Source organism: Callorhinus ursinus, unplaced genomic scaffold, assembly GCF_003265705.2.
Source record: "Callorhinus ursinus isolate GAN/ISIS: 27379988/994484 unplaced genomic scaffold, GSC_fseal_2.0 scaffold4, whole genome shotgun sequence".
NCBI lineage: Eukaryota > Metazoa > Chordata > Mammalia > Carnivora > Otariidae > Callorhinus > Callorhinus ursinus.
The window spans coordinates 100,290,939-100,305,999 of NW_027397066.1; the positions used below are offsets into that span (position 1 = coordinate 100,290,939).

The following is a 15,061-nucleotide window of genomic DNA, read 5'->3' on the forward strand; positions in this document are numbered from 1 at the left end:
CAGAAGCTACCACTACTAAGAGATCATCTGGGCTATAAAAGATGTCTTTTTTTTAAATTTTATTTTATTATGTTATGTTAGTCACCATTCATTACATCATTAGTTTTTGATGTAGTGTTCCATGATTTATTGTTTGCATATAACACCCAGTGCTCCATTCAATACATGTCCTTCTTAATACCCATCACCAGGCTAACCCATGCCCCCACCGCCCTCCCCTCTAAAACCCTCAGTTTGTTTCTCAGAGTCCATAGTCTCTCATGGTTTGTCTCCTCCTCCGATTCCCCCCCCTTCATTTTTCCCTTCCTACTATCTTCTTCTTTTTTTTTAACATGTAACGTATTATTTGTTTCAGAGGTACAGGTCTGTGATTCATCAGTCTTACACAATTCACAGGATGAATTGAGCCTTCTCTTAAGCATTTTCTGTAGTTCCTGGCAGAAAAGATTTTCTCTGACTGTTACAGTTACTATTTTTGAAAGCATTATTATACTTTTAATACGTAAAATTATAAAAAAATTGAAAATCACCCACAATTTCACCACCCAAAAAAAGTCAAATTATTTTTAAAGGAATACATAAATGTTTCAAAAATTCAAATAATGCTGAGAATAATAAAATTAAAATTAATAAGCCTTTCTTTCCTCACCTTCTCTGCCACTATTAACTAAGTTTTTTAAAATATTCTGTCAGTTATATACATATACTAAAAAATTCTACATTTTTCTTTTTTGCCCTTAATAATGTTTTAGAAGTCTTTCTGTATGCATATACTGATCTACTCATTAAAAAAATAAATTATGTAGAGAAAGCCATTCACTGTCTTAGCCTGCTTCTGCCTGAAAGCAGAGCCTGAAATAAAGGCTTTTACATGTAGCTTATTGGAAGTGATTCCAGGGATCATAAATTAAGGGTAGAAGAAGTATGATAGCCAATCTCCATGATAGCCCATCGTTCCTAATGTTGGTATTCATACTCTTGTGTAGTCTCCTCCCACACTGCATCACAGTTATTCTATGCCACAGAACACACAGCAGAAGTGGTAGTATGGCTCTTCCAAAAGTAGGTCAGAGAAGACATGTGGCTTCCTGCATGCGCTCTCCCTTGGCCTCTCTCTTGGATCACTCGCTCTGCAGAAAGCCAGCTGCCATGAGGTAAGCTGCAGTCCACATGGTGAGTAACTGAGTGCTCCTGCTCACAACCACAGGAGTAATTTCAGAGGTGGGTCCTCTAGCCCCAGTCAAGCCTTCTGATGAACATGGCTCTACCCGACATCTGAGCTACATGCTCATGAGAGATTCTAAGCTAGAACCACCCCACTGAAGCTGCTTCTGATTTGTTGACCATGGAAACTGTGAGAATAAATATTTGTTGTTTTAAATCACTAAGATTTGAGGCAATTTGTTATACGGAAAGAGGTAACTGATACAGGAAATCAATCAGGGAAGGAGAGAAAGTTAATATAAAGATGTGTTGGTATTGTTATGGTGAACTGATGCTTTACTCAGTAGGACCTTCTGAGGAGCCTTATGAACTGTGTGTCAAGAGAAAATCATTTCTATTAGCCCCATTCTTCACTGGTCAAGCATGATCCATGGGTGTTAACTCTCCAGCCTTCTAGAATACATGTGTGAATACCAAGCGCGTTCCCATGGACTTCCCATGCCGCACCCTGAGGCACATGACATGGCTCAAAGCAAAACTGGCAGGTTGGGGCTGTGTGAACATGGTTGAAACATGCTCTAAACCACAACTTTCACAGCTGGAGGAATAGACAAGGAGTTTTCAATACAACCATACACATCACAAGGTATTTCTTATGCTCTTCCTTTCCATAAATCTATGTTACATGTCCCATTTTTAACATAGCAATTCTTTTTTGGTGTTCTATAAAATACTGAAACTGAATGCATTCACCACAACTACCTTTTTACTTTATGTGATAAGTCAAAGTTTTACTGTTAATGTGTCCATCTATCACTTAATCCAATATGAATTTATAAATTATTTTTAATTTAAAAATGATCTTTTCTTTCAATTTGTAAATTTGTAATCCAATAAATTAATAAAGGGTCATATAGTCTGATTGATAGGACTAAATAAAAAAAAAAATTTGAGTCTCCACACTGTTAGACCACATTGCTCAGGTCCCTTTGGAGTCTCTGATTAAGTAAAGCAAGAGAAATTTAGCACTTTGGGGACCCATTATGAACTGAGATGAATCATCACTTCCTTCTGCACATTAGAAATTGCAGTCAAATTCAACTGTGAGAGATATTTAAATGTTGCCATTTTTCTTTTAGTTTGAATATTGTACTAATTTTTTTTGACTATATAATGTCCCAAAATTAAATGTCTAATGGCAGTATACCTGCACAAAGGAAACCAAGATACTGCTTAAAGTAACAAATGGCTATCACACTTTGTGACTGTTTTCTGAAATTGGATGGAGAATCTGTTGGCAGAAACAGCCTTTAAAATAAAGGCAGTGACTCAACTTCTGAAGTAGAGCCAGGTTCTCAGGCTGCAGGTTGCTGGGGTGGGCAGAAAGAGAACTCATTTCAGGAGAGTACAGGAAGTTACTTAATGCTGCTTATGAGTCAGAAGAGAGTAGAATCAGTTATGATTGGACTCTCTTATCTAGTTATACTTATAGGCAGATACTTTAATATGTGTGTATAAAACATGTATATGTGTATTTTTATTCATCTGTATTCTATGTTTTGCTTTGATAGGAACCCCCCACCCCCATCCTTCCTTCATTTTTGAGTGCTGTGGTAATGAGTCACTGCTGCTTATTACTTTGAAAGTAAGGACTTTCTAGGTCAGAGATTTAAAGAATATATATATATATATATATATAGATATATATATATATATATATATATATATATATATATATATATATATATATATAAAACACTACACATTCCCCTTTATTCACTACCCTTAGTGGGATCTTATAGAAATGTATGTAGTTAAGAGAATGCTGGATTGGACAGAGAAAAAGAAAATGTATGTTCACAGTATCTGCTGTGTGCTCTTTACACACTATTTTACTTAATCCACAAACAGGTATTATGCTTCACTCCGAAAAATGTGGAAATGGTTAACAGGGGCTTAATTATGTTAAGAGATTTCTCCAATACAATCTTGGATGTGGCAAACTGGAATTGGAGCCAAGGTTTGTCCAATCACATGATACATGGTCTTCCCACCACATCATACCTCCTCTGAGGCTTTCCAATATTTGTCTATGCCAGAGTCCAATGCTGGGACATTGGCCAGGTCACTACTCTCTGTTTTACTTTTAATTCTGAAATTAAAGAACTCTGAAAGCCAGTTTAGCTCCAACATCATTTAACTTCATTTTATTTTACATCAAGAGCTCTCAGAGTCTGGCCACTGACAATAAAAATGCTGAATAATATTCATAAACCATGTTCGGGACTAGGAGATCTGCCCCTCTTCAGACATTGGTTACTGCCCTATTTTTCAGAGACTTTTCCATTTGTTTGGATGTTTAGAAATATTTTCCTCAAGCAGAGAGGCCTCAGATAACCTGAGCTCGTCTAGGGATCAGTTTAGGTTCTCTTTATCTGATTGGGGGCCTTCCTTTGTCATCAGGCCAGAATGTCTTGGGAAAATTTTAGGGAATTCTGCTACACAAAACTATTCCTCTTGTGAGAACAGAGAAGGATTTGGGGCCTCTGTCTCCCTCTTTCCGTGTTGGGGAGAACAGAAGGATTGGTAAATAGCTGGGAAAGGCAGGATAACATCCTAACAATCTTATAGTCACTCCTGCACCTACAAATTTTGTCATTTTAATTCTAAAAGGCACTCCTATGTGCAGAGGGTAGGTGATACTTCTGGCAGTTTCAAGATAAGTTATTTTGTTGGAGGTGGTCCTTGACATAGCATTAAAAAACAATATTTCTAGATACCATTAATACTTTAATAGGACTTTTGCTCTTTCCTGGAAGAGAAAGAACCCAACTTAAAAGAGGCACCAGGGTGACAGAAACCTTCTTGCAACTGTTGGTATGAACAGCTGTCTTAAAAAAAAAAAAAAGATCTGATCATCTCTATCCCTTTTGGTCTATTAGTTAATCTGCATTTTTAGAAAAGATCCATTTTTGAAAAACAAAGACATAGAAACTGTGATCACTGCCAATTTCTGTTTGATAAACTAGTGGACAAAGTTAAAAGGGCAAACGGTAATGAAGTAAAAATTAATATAGGACAACTGAATGCAAAGGTTATTTCTTAAGGCTTGATAGTCCTAGCCTTGTTTGGATTGAAAAAAAAAAATGAAGTAAGTATAGGGCTTTGCATAAATTTTTGGTTTCAGTTACATTTTTGTCTTTGAAATTAGAAGCCAAGCTTCAGTTTTGGGGTTTTGAGGGAAGGTTGGTTTAAAGCATACTGGATCGAAGATAACTTTTTGCTAAATAGAACTGGATAGATTCCAACAGTAAAAATCTATTCTTTCTAGGTGAAATCAACACACCTCCTATGATTGTAGTAATTAACCCTCTAATCTGGTAATTGGATTTTTAAGAACTTAATTTGGTGGAACTATGGGAGGAATTGAATAGGCTTTCTTTATTTAAATCAGCCACCAAATAATTCTGTGACACAGAGCAAAGGAATAACCAGAGAACCACAAAATAAAAAATAAACACCATTACTACTACAAATACTTCTAGTAACTACTACTATTAATAATAATAATTACAATTTATTATGTCCCAACCATGTGTCAGACACTGTGTGTAATGAAGTATAATTTCTTGGCAATTGTTTCTTGACACTCTTGCCAAGTGTCCATTTTCATTCTACTTTTTGTGTTTTAATTTGTGCTTCTGCAGATATTTATAAATTAGCCTGATGTTCTCAATAGTGACATGTAATGTATGGTGATTAGCATAACATAATAATAAAAAAATTAGTGACATGTAACTGGTGAGTAACATTTTGCAATACTAATTCAATACTAATATTTTATATTGCCCAAGAGCTGAACATTGAACTCTAGAAATTTTTTTTTAAGATTTTATTTATTTGTTTGTTTTATTTATTTATTTGTTTGAGCGAGAGAGGGAACACAAGCAGGGGGAGTGGGAGAGGGAGAAGAAGGCTTCCCGTGGAGCAGGGACCCCGATGCGGGGCTTGATTCCAGGACCCTGGGATCATGACCCGAGCTGAAGGCAGATGCTTAACTGACTGAGCCACCCAGGGATCCCTAGAAATTTTTTAATACACAGAAATTTTATTATATTTATAAACCAAATAAAAAGTTAATCCTGATTTAAATAATTTTGATATGAGTATTTGATAGTCTTTAATTTTACTTTGCATTTTAATTTTCATGGTTATGAATATTTAACATTTATGAAAAATAATTTTAATGTTTAAATTTTTACATTTACTGTAATTTATAATTGCATAAAATATATTTAAATGTTGTATACGTTGAATATAATCATACTTATTTTTTAATCATTTAGATCAACAGAACACAAATTATGGAGAAATTTTGATAACCATAACATTATTAGTAGCTTTACTGAAACAAAGGCAAAAATTTTAGAATTAATATAAAATTATTTATAATTAATATATATATTTTATCACTCAATCTAATATTGTGAAAGTAACACTCATATATAAGCAATCATGAATAAATTCAAATATCTTTGATATTTTGCCAAAAAAAGCTATACCTTTATGCATATTTTTCATTTTGTTGTGATGAAGACATATTTGTTAGAGTAGAAATATAGAATTCACTTTATTTGGCTGTAACTATTATTTGTAGCCTCTAAATATTTAGAGTTATAGTAATTAACCTCTCACTTGTACTCTTGCTCTGAGACCTGCAAATATTAGGGGTAGACCTGGGGAGAGGCAGTACCGCCTCTGTAACATTCTCCAAATTCCAGACTCTAGTGCTGGACTGGTTCAGAGATCCTCTAGTCTGACTCCTTTATTTTAGAGATGGAGGAACCAACCATGATGACTGACTGCAACCCTATGCCAAACCACAACACTGTCTGCAGAGGACGAGGAAATGGACCCTCTTCCCTCCACAAACAGGCAGAGTAGCATGCTCCTTGTGCACATCTGGAGGACTCCATTCATCTGAAACTTAAAGTGTGGGCCCCAATAGCCAATTGTATGAGGTTAGCTTATTCATGAGGCTGGCAGGCAGTTCACATTGGCAGCAGGCCCCTGACTAAGAGCCCTCTCTAGTTGTCAACTTTCTCTCTAATCTGTGTATCTTTTAACAAAACATTGCACTTGTATGTGTATCAATAAAGGCTAATTCTAACATGGTTAATTATAAGGAGGTTTGAAACCACCCCAGGGATAGTGCAATATCCTGAGGCTAGAAGCAGCCAAATTGGTCCATTGAGAGATGGCGACCAGAACGTGAGAGAGGTTAGTGTGAAAATTGCTGCCTGAGAGGAACAGTGGCCTTTGGTGGATGGACACAGCCAAAATGGCCTCGCAAGGAGGGATCTGGGAGAGTAATTCCTTAGCTACGTTTGTCTACTTTCTGCTCATCTCTGGCAGGGGCTCTCCTTTCATCAAACCTAGCTGGAAGTTAAAGGGTACCAAAACCCTGAACAATGTATTCCTTTCTAGTCAGCCTCTGGGGCAGAGGGGCAGGTAAAAACTAGTGGAAATGGATTCTTTATAGGGTAAATGGATGATAGTTCATACAACAAGTGAGAATTTTTATCATATATTTTGGATCTTTTGATTGTCTTGCTAACCAAGAAACAGTGAATGGAGGGAGCAGTACACTCAGATACCTGGGCAAGAAAGGCCCCTGTTCAGGTTTTGCACTACAGTTGTTTTGCACTCAGTGCACTGAGCTTTGGAATGTCTTCCTTCTTCCTCCATGTCTAAGACTCTTCTGGGGCCTGAGACCAGCTGAAGCCAGCAGAGCCACTTGGGCAGGGTGTTCTGAATGTATATTGGGACTTGGATGACCCTGGTTTCTGTTTCTCCCCACCAGAGCACTCTCTGATGCTCTATCCCACACACAAGAGTGTATCATGTCCTCAGGAGCTCTGGGACTTCTGCTGTGATATTGTCCCTAGTCTCCCTGACCAGGCTCTAGTTCCAGGAGGGTGGACAGACAAATGTTTTGTTCTGTTGCCTAGTATATTCTTTTATGGGATCATATGAAATTGGCCATCAGCATCATGGTAATACAGTGACTTGATGTGACTCTCACTCAGGTCAGACACATGATAAGTTCAAGACTCTGTTCTACTGCTGACCCTTGGCCTCAAACTGCAGGTGTGGCCTGTGGCATGGCTCTCACCTGTCCATCTTTCAACCAGGGTGTCACCTCCCTTCTATAAAACTCAAAGGTGGTAGGCATGGCAGAAGATATCTTTTAGCCTGTGTAACCCCTCTGGTGCCCAGGCCCACCCCCTTTGCAGGCTCCTGGCCATATATTGGTCAGTGTCCCAGACCAGGCCACACATATCTTGCTGAAAGTGTTCAAGACCAAAGCACCATGATACCAGTTAGGCTCTTCATTCCATGTTCTCTCTTATTTCTGATTGATATTGATGATGTTGTACTCTCAGGTCTGTCTCAGACCATGCCAGATAAGGGTAGACAGTCCTTGCACAATGGGACCACCCTTCTCATTTCATTCACCAGCCTCTTGCCTATCCTTCTCACTGGCAAGAGTATGTGGAAGGCAACAATGCAGATGACATTGAAAGAGAGCACATTCTAAGAATACAGTGATTATGGATTAATGAGTTCAAGAGAAGATATACTTGGAAGATGCGTTCTATTCTTAAGGCATAAAATTCTAGATGGTAAATTTAATGTCACCATAAAATGAATTATTGTTCTCATTTTCCTACATAGATGGAGGAAAACTGTCATTTGTGGGCTCCTTCAATAAAACACAGACAAACTTTCTGTGCAGTCATTGGAAACCAGCATTTTGTGGGCAGCATGATAGCTCACACAGTGTCAAAAGTAATGATGTAACCAGCTTTTAATAAATGTTATAAAATAATTGAAGAGACAAGAAGAGCTGTAATTTTTCCATATAAGCAGATTCTAAAGACCCATAGCATTGTGAGTTATAACAGCATTGTTACCATTTGCTTGTGGTGAGAGATATGAAATTACCCAGAAGCTGCATGTGTCAATAAAGAACATGACAAGATGATTCCTGGATCTGAACAGGAAGAGATGGTGCTTGGATACCACAAAGAATCTTTTTTTTAAATCTAAATTCAATTTAGTTAACATATAGTGTATTATTAGTGTCAGGGTAGAATTTAGTGATTCATCAGTTGCATACAACACCCAAGTGCTCATTCCATCAAGTGCCCGCCTTAATGCCCGTCGCCCAGTTATCCTATCCCCCACCCATCTCCCCTCAAGCAACTCTCAGTTTCTTTCCTATAGGTAAGTGTCTCTTATGGTTTGCCTCTCTCTCTGTTTTCCTCTTAGTTTTTCTTCCCTTCCCCTATGTTCATCTGTTTTTTTTTTCTTAAATTCCACATATGAGTGAAAGCATATGGTATTTGTCTTTCTCTGACTGACTTATTTTGCTTAGCATAATACCCTCTAGTTCTATCACGTTGTTGCAAAAGGCAAGATTTCATTCTTTTTGATGGCTGAGTAATATTCCTATATATATATGTATACACACACACACACACACACACATACCACCTCTTCTTTATCCATTCAAAGAATCTTTATTGAACTGATTACACAATAAACAAATACATAAGTCCGTCATCTCTATCCATTATTCTAAATCTTCACCAATAAAACACTATACCTCCCATGTAGCCATAAATCTGATAATGCATTTTTTATTGAAACATTAATATAAACAGGGGATCCACAAAAATTATTTGCCTGGGGCCTGCACACCTAGAAGGAGCTCTGAAAGATCCTATCAGTAGCTTCCTCCTCATGTCAGGAAGAGGGCAAGGCTAAGGCTGACTGTAGAGTGAGTGTGATGGTGATGTCAGCGAGGAGATCACTGGTTTAAAAGACAGAAACCTGAGTTCAAGTGTGGACTTCACTTCTTACTAGCTGTGTGTGTTTCTGTAAGTGAACTTGATATCACAAATCCTGTTTCCTCATATGTAAACTGTAGCTATAATATGATAATAATACCTTACTTATCAAATAGGTTTATTGTACTGATAAAAGAAATTGGTGTTTATGAACAAACTGTAAACTGATTTTAATAGGTATTTTGCAATAGCAAGTTTTGTATAAAAACAGTAAAACTTCTTTTTTTCTCTTCAAAGCAGTTCAATAACAATCACATTCGGTTTATTCTATTCTTATTAGACAGTGAAAATAGTCTCTTCAAGGTCACCTTTTCTTTTCAGTGGTTCAAAGCAGCATTAATTAGGCCTCTGTGTATAATGGAACCAATCAAATTGCATTAAAATTATTAAAAAGCCATTTTCCCTCAAAGGCTATTTGATTTGGGCTTTCCAAATTTCCAATTTCACCGCTCTGTGTTTTCAGCAAAACTGTACACTTAAGGCTGAGATATGTACTGAAATTCTCTCTCAGGATACCAAGAACACCATGAGTTTCCTTTGGTGTCATTTGTGTTACGATTTTAATTATTTCTTGACATTTCAGAAGTGAAAGCTTTGGCCTCCACTCTCTATGACTTCAAAAGATGGAACTCGTTAGATCAATAAGTGAGCCAAGGGACTGAGGGGGTAATTTATACTGCCTTTGGTATTCAGTTCCCTTTTAGCCTGGAGTCTCTTTTACCAAGGAGAAGACAAAGACGCAGTACTGTGTCTATTTCTAAATAGAAAGTTGAGTGGAGAAAAGACTGGGATCCATTTACAGCTCTTCATTGCAAAGTATTTCAAAAGATTAAAGTCCACAGTCCATTTGTCACTGTAGAGCCAGAGTGCCTTTGGCCCTTGTCTGCTTGGAACAAGTTTATGTGGTTTAGACCTCATGTCAAGAATTATGAACATAAAACCATGAACTCTGGAAGGGAAGACATGGTGGTGTTGATTTTGAAGATCCTAACCAACTTACTCCTACATTCTTGTGTATTGTAAAATTGGCACTGATGCAAGAGGAGCCATACACCACCACAGTATTATAGATGTAAAGAAACACACTGCTGTGGTTAACCAGTAGAAATGAAGTTCTCTCTGATTCTGACCTTAGCCAGAACATTATTAGAAGGTTGTGTGATAGACTCATTTGGAGATACTGTAATTGAAAATAAGAAAGCCAAGTATTCAAAAGTCAAAAGTAACTATAACATTAGTAAGACCCTTTGATGAAGGCCTGATGGTCCATTTTGGGTTAATGGAGAAGTGTGAGGGATTTAATAATAACTTTCAAATGACAGAAACTTTTAAACAGGAGGCAATCAATATCTTTCCTATTTTCTTGATAGACCTTCATTATTTTGCTTGAATTTTTCTTTCATCTTCTCCCCAACTCTCTATTCTTTGCAACCTCAAAACCAGTTCCTTCTTAGCTCTGTAGACTTTGATTTCAGTTTATAACAGATTTAACTCACCACTATGAAGCACTTAGGGCTTACTACTGCGTCACTAAGGTCTGAAGTCTCTTTATCCACTCAAATCAACCTTCAGTCCCTGTTTCCTCCAGTTCACCACCCTGTCCTGCCTTCTCAGTTACTTAACAGGACCCCTGCCCCAGGGTCAATTATCTTCCTACCTGATTTCCAGGCCCAGCTGGCCTTCTAGTCTCTGCATCTCTCCTCTCCCCATAGTGGGTGTTTAATCCGTACCTGCAGACCGTCCTAGCTGAACCTCAGGTCTTCCACACCAATTTAGCTAGTTAGTAACAACTTAGTCAAAGCTTTCTTCCAAATACCTCTTGCTCTTTCTTCATTATCATGAACTGTAGTTCGGGTCACATTAAACATTTTCCTGCAGCAGGAGTCAGGGTATGAGGGTAGTTACAATCTTTGCACCCTGAATTTAGACAGTTTGCGTCTGAGTCTTAGTTTGTCTCTTGCTACCTTTGTGTCCTGGAACAAATTCCTTCATCTCCTTAAATCTCTCTGAACTATAAAGGAGGGATATCTTAGTAGCATCAACCTACAGAGGCTGATTGAACACAAAGCTAATAAAGCTTAAGCTTTAGGGTTCTCCACTTGAAGGGGTTCCCTTCAAAGCTCTGGGAGGAGGAGCTTTAGAAATGTGTTTACTTAGTCATATCTTCTCAAAACTTTTGCAAATGTAAGATATTTTTGCTGTCTGTCTTCCTCTGTTGTAATTCCCCCTCATTGTATGGTATTTGGAGTGGCCATAGACATTTTTGGGATCCAGCTACAGGGATGTTTAGTTGGTGATACATTTAATTTGAGTATAGAAAGATTTATGTATGTGTTTCATAATCATTATGTCACATATGATTAAATTTCATTTGCTATCCCCACCTAGAAATGGCTGCCAGGAATATTCCTACTGCCCCATGTGGCAACTCACCAGGTGTTAGAAAATGCAGAGCAGGGCCAGAGGTCCTGGCAAAATATGAATATGTTCCACAGAGACTGACATCAGAAGTGCATGGAAATAGGAGGAAAATCAAGATCTGAAATGTACAAAGCTAGGAGATAGTTTGCATAAAACTCTTCCAATCAGATGTGTAAGATTTTAATTAGAGGATTCAGATCCCATAGAGCACTATTCAAAATAGAAGTTATCCTCTGTCAGGAATACATTAAGTAAGGCAATAAATACAAATGCCATTGTGCCATATGCTTTTTGCCTGATTTTGATAAAAATCATGCAAAATAGATCTTTCCAGAATTCCTGTGTTTGTAAGACACAAACCAATAATAGCAGTATTAATACAAACAGCAATTGTATCTGTTACAAATATTAAGGCAATTTGATAGAACTTTCCCCAAACTTGACAATGATTTTAAAATGTATTACCGAGATCAATTGTCAATCTAACAAATAATGACATTATCAATAATGAGTGATGAGGTTGAAAAAGACTTTTCTAAATAAGCAATAATTTCAAAAGAAACAATAAATTTTGACCAATCACTCTAGAGGAAATTTTCTATTTTTTCTGTGTCAGTTATTTATTACGTTGATAATGCTGTGTACCAGCTGCAAAATCTCAGTGGTGTTCCACAATAAGCATGATTGTTTATGAGACTGGAAGAAGATGGGGGTTGACTGGATGTCTCTCTTGATCGCGGCTTGGTTTCCTCAGTTGTTTGAGGGCCAGCTGGCTGCATACTGATCTAGACTGGCTTCAGCTGTGACAATCACAGTGACTAGGCTTCCTCCACAGGTCTTTCATCCTCCAGCAGACTAATCTAAGTATGTTCTCATGGCAAAGGCAGAGGTGCAAGACGGAAGAAGCCCAATTGTGCAAGTGCTTTTCAAGTCTTTATTTGCTTCCAATTTGCTCCCACTGGCCAAATCAAATTACATGGTTAAGCCCAAAGTCAAAATGGTAGGGCACTACAAAATTAAGCCACAAATGTGAGGATATAGGCAGAGGTGAAAATGGAGGCCATCTCTGAAATTTAATGAGTTATTTAAATAACAGCATTATAAATTTGCCTCAAAGATATGGTATAATCACTTTTGATATCCTCAGATTTATTTGGCAAAATACTAAGTAGATAGAGTCACAGAGGAAAATGATCCTATGTATGATATTTTAAAATTAGGGTTTAGAAGTAATATACATTAACTCTTAAACATCAAACATTACACAAACTATCCCCTTCTTGCCCCTTATTTACCATCAAAATGTCTATTCTGTTTTATATTACTTACAGTCTTACCTTTAAACTGAAGAGACAGTGTATGTATAGAGGAGTTTGATGTTCAGATATTACCATAGTATTATTATCTGAACTTCATTTCATAATTACTTGTTAGTACCACTGTGGTAATTATTTTTCATTCCTTATCATAATAATACCATAATAGCAGAATGCAGACTTAAATAAAAGGCGGAAGGGGGAAATGAATAGTTGAGTTGCTATTCAGGGCTGAGGTGTTCGGAAAAGTTCTGGGTTCCACAAGCAGCCAAAGGGTGGCATGATGTCATGGGACAAAGGCAAAGGTGAAGCGGGGGGGCATTGAACACATAAGCTGCCATCACCCTTACTCCGGGACCTGAGGAGGAGCTGCACAAAGGGAATCACCAGAGTCAGCTCTCCTCCTCCTCAGCATGTAACCAGTAATTCCAATAACTCTCTCCATTTGAATCCAGCCCTTTCTAACCTGGTATCGTGGTGCAACCAGTATTATTGCTGTTGTTTTTTAAAGCACAAATATGATTATATTATTTCTTGACTTAGCTTCCTACACTGGCCTCTAAATTGAAACCCCTGTGTACTCCATGATCAAACAGCAGCTCTCATATCCAGTCTCATCTCTTAGCACCCCTCATTGTATTGTTAAAAAACACAGACGACCAACCAAACAAGGAATAAAAAGGGCTTTCCATTCCCTGACAGTGCTGCAATGTCTTGCTTTTGATCATATAGACACCATATACCCTTTGCACGAGAAAGCTCGCCTCCAGCCTGTCCCTATCCTGCCCTGCACCCAACGTGAGGCACACATGCCCATCCTTCTCTCTTTTCCCTCCTATTCTTCCTTCAGAGCTGGATTCAGATCCTGCTTTCTCCAGAAAGTCCTTCTGGAAAGCAGCCCTCTTCAAATTGGCTTAGTGCCCATCCTCCGGGAGCTCATAGGCTTCTGTACTCAACTCCATTGTAGCCTTTATCACTCGGTACTGAAATTGTCTATATATGCATCTTTCTCCTCTAAATGCAAGATTCTTGTGGCCAGGGATTGAGTCCCGTTTAGGGTGGTAGCCCAAGTACCTAGCACACTGCCTGACACAGAAGGATGAATACTTGTATTTAAATTGAGGACCATCAGAGAAAAATAGGGATAATTGAATAGTTACATTATTGTTGCCAGAGAGTTTCTGAATGTATTCAGAAGAGTCAGCACTACCTTCAACTCTTCTTGCTTCATCACCCATTCTTTCAGTGTTGCAAGTAGGGACAAAATGCCTCCAATGTTCTAAAGATAAGGGAACAGACATTGTGCCTTTCTCATGCTTGAGGACATAGTGAGTCATAACAGGATGCTAATGTTTGCTGGAAACATCGTCTCTCTCTTCTGTTAAGTCCACCACCATTCACAATCAGCTGTGTCATCTCCAGATGTGCTCTTTTGCTATAAGTCATCAATATATAGCTTGAGCTGGGAAGCACATTCATATTGTTGGACCACCTGTTACCGGAACAGATCATGTTCAGGTAATTCTTTGTGGCTGATCTCAGGATTTGTTTAGATTCAGACTGTAACTAATTAGGATATTAAAACCTGTGTGTGTGTGTGTGTGTGTGTGTGTGTGTGTGTGTGTAAAAGGAAGAGAGTGTGTGTGTGACAGGAAGAACATGCAAAAAGGAAAAAAATAACAAAAAATATATGCCTTCTATTATAACAATAAAAAAAACTCTGTTAGCTTGAATTTAGAGTTGGGTATCTTTATTTTTCTGGGTACCGAACAACCCCAAAACACATTGGCTTAAAACAATAGCAACATGTATTTGCTCACTTGTATTTGGACAAGGCACAGTGGGCACAACTTGTATCTGATCTACTCTCTACTGCATTTTGAAGTGAGGGTGACTTCAAGGCTGGAGGCTCAAGTAATTTGAAGACTCACTTACCCACACATCTGGCAGTTGTGGGGTAGCTGGGGACAGCTACATGTAGCCTCTGTCTGTGGCAGCTTGGCTTCCTCACAGAATGACAGATGTGTTCCAAGGGCAAGCATCCAGACAGAGAGGGACAGAGAGCCAGAGCCAGAGCCAGAGAGAGGCAGAAGCTATAACCCTTTTCTGAAAAGGGTAACCTTGGAAGTTTCACAGTGTCACTTCAAAATAATTTTTTGAATATGCAATATGCAAATATGAATCTAATGAATTTGCTAATAATTGCTTCTTTGTCTTAACTTTTATGTCTCTATGTAGACTGAT

At 38.0% G+C, this 15,061-nt stretch overlaps 1 long non-coding RNA gene across 1 annotated transcript in view; it reads left to right on the forward strand.

The window, feature by feature from the left end:
* The first annotated feature begins 1,088 nt into the window (after nucleotides 1-1,088).
* Nucleotides 1,089-15,061, forward strand: part of LOC112826191 (uncharacterized) — a 45,815-nt gene continuing 31,842 nt past the window's right edge. Inside the window, exon 1 of the long non-coding RNA XR_003208865.2 lies at nucleotides 1,089-1,173. This is a non-coding gene — a long non-coding RNA (uncharacterized lncRNA). The remainder of the gene's footprint in view (nucleotides 1,174-15,061) is intronic.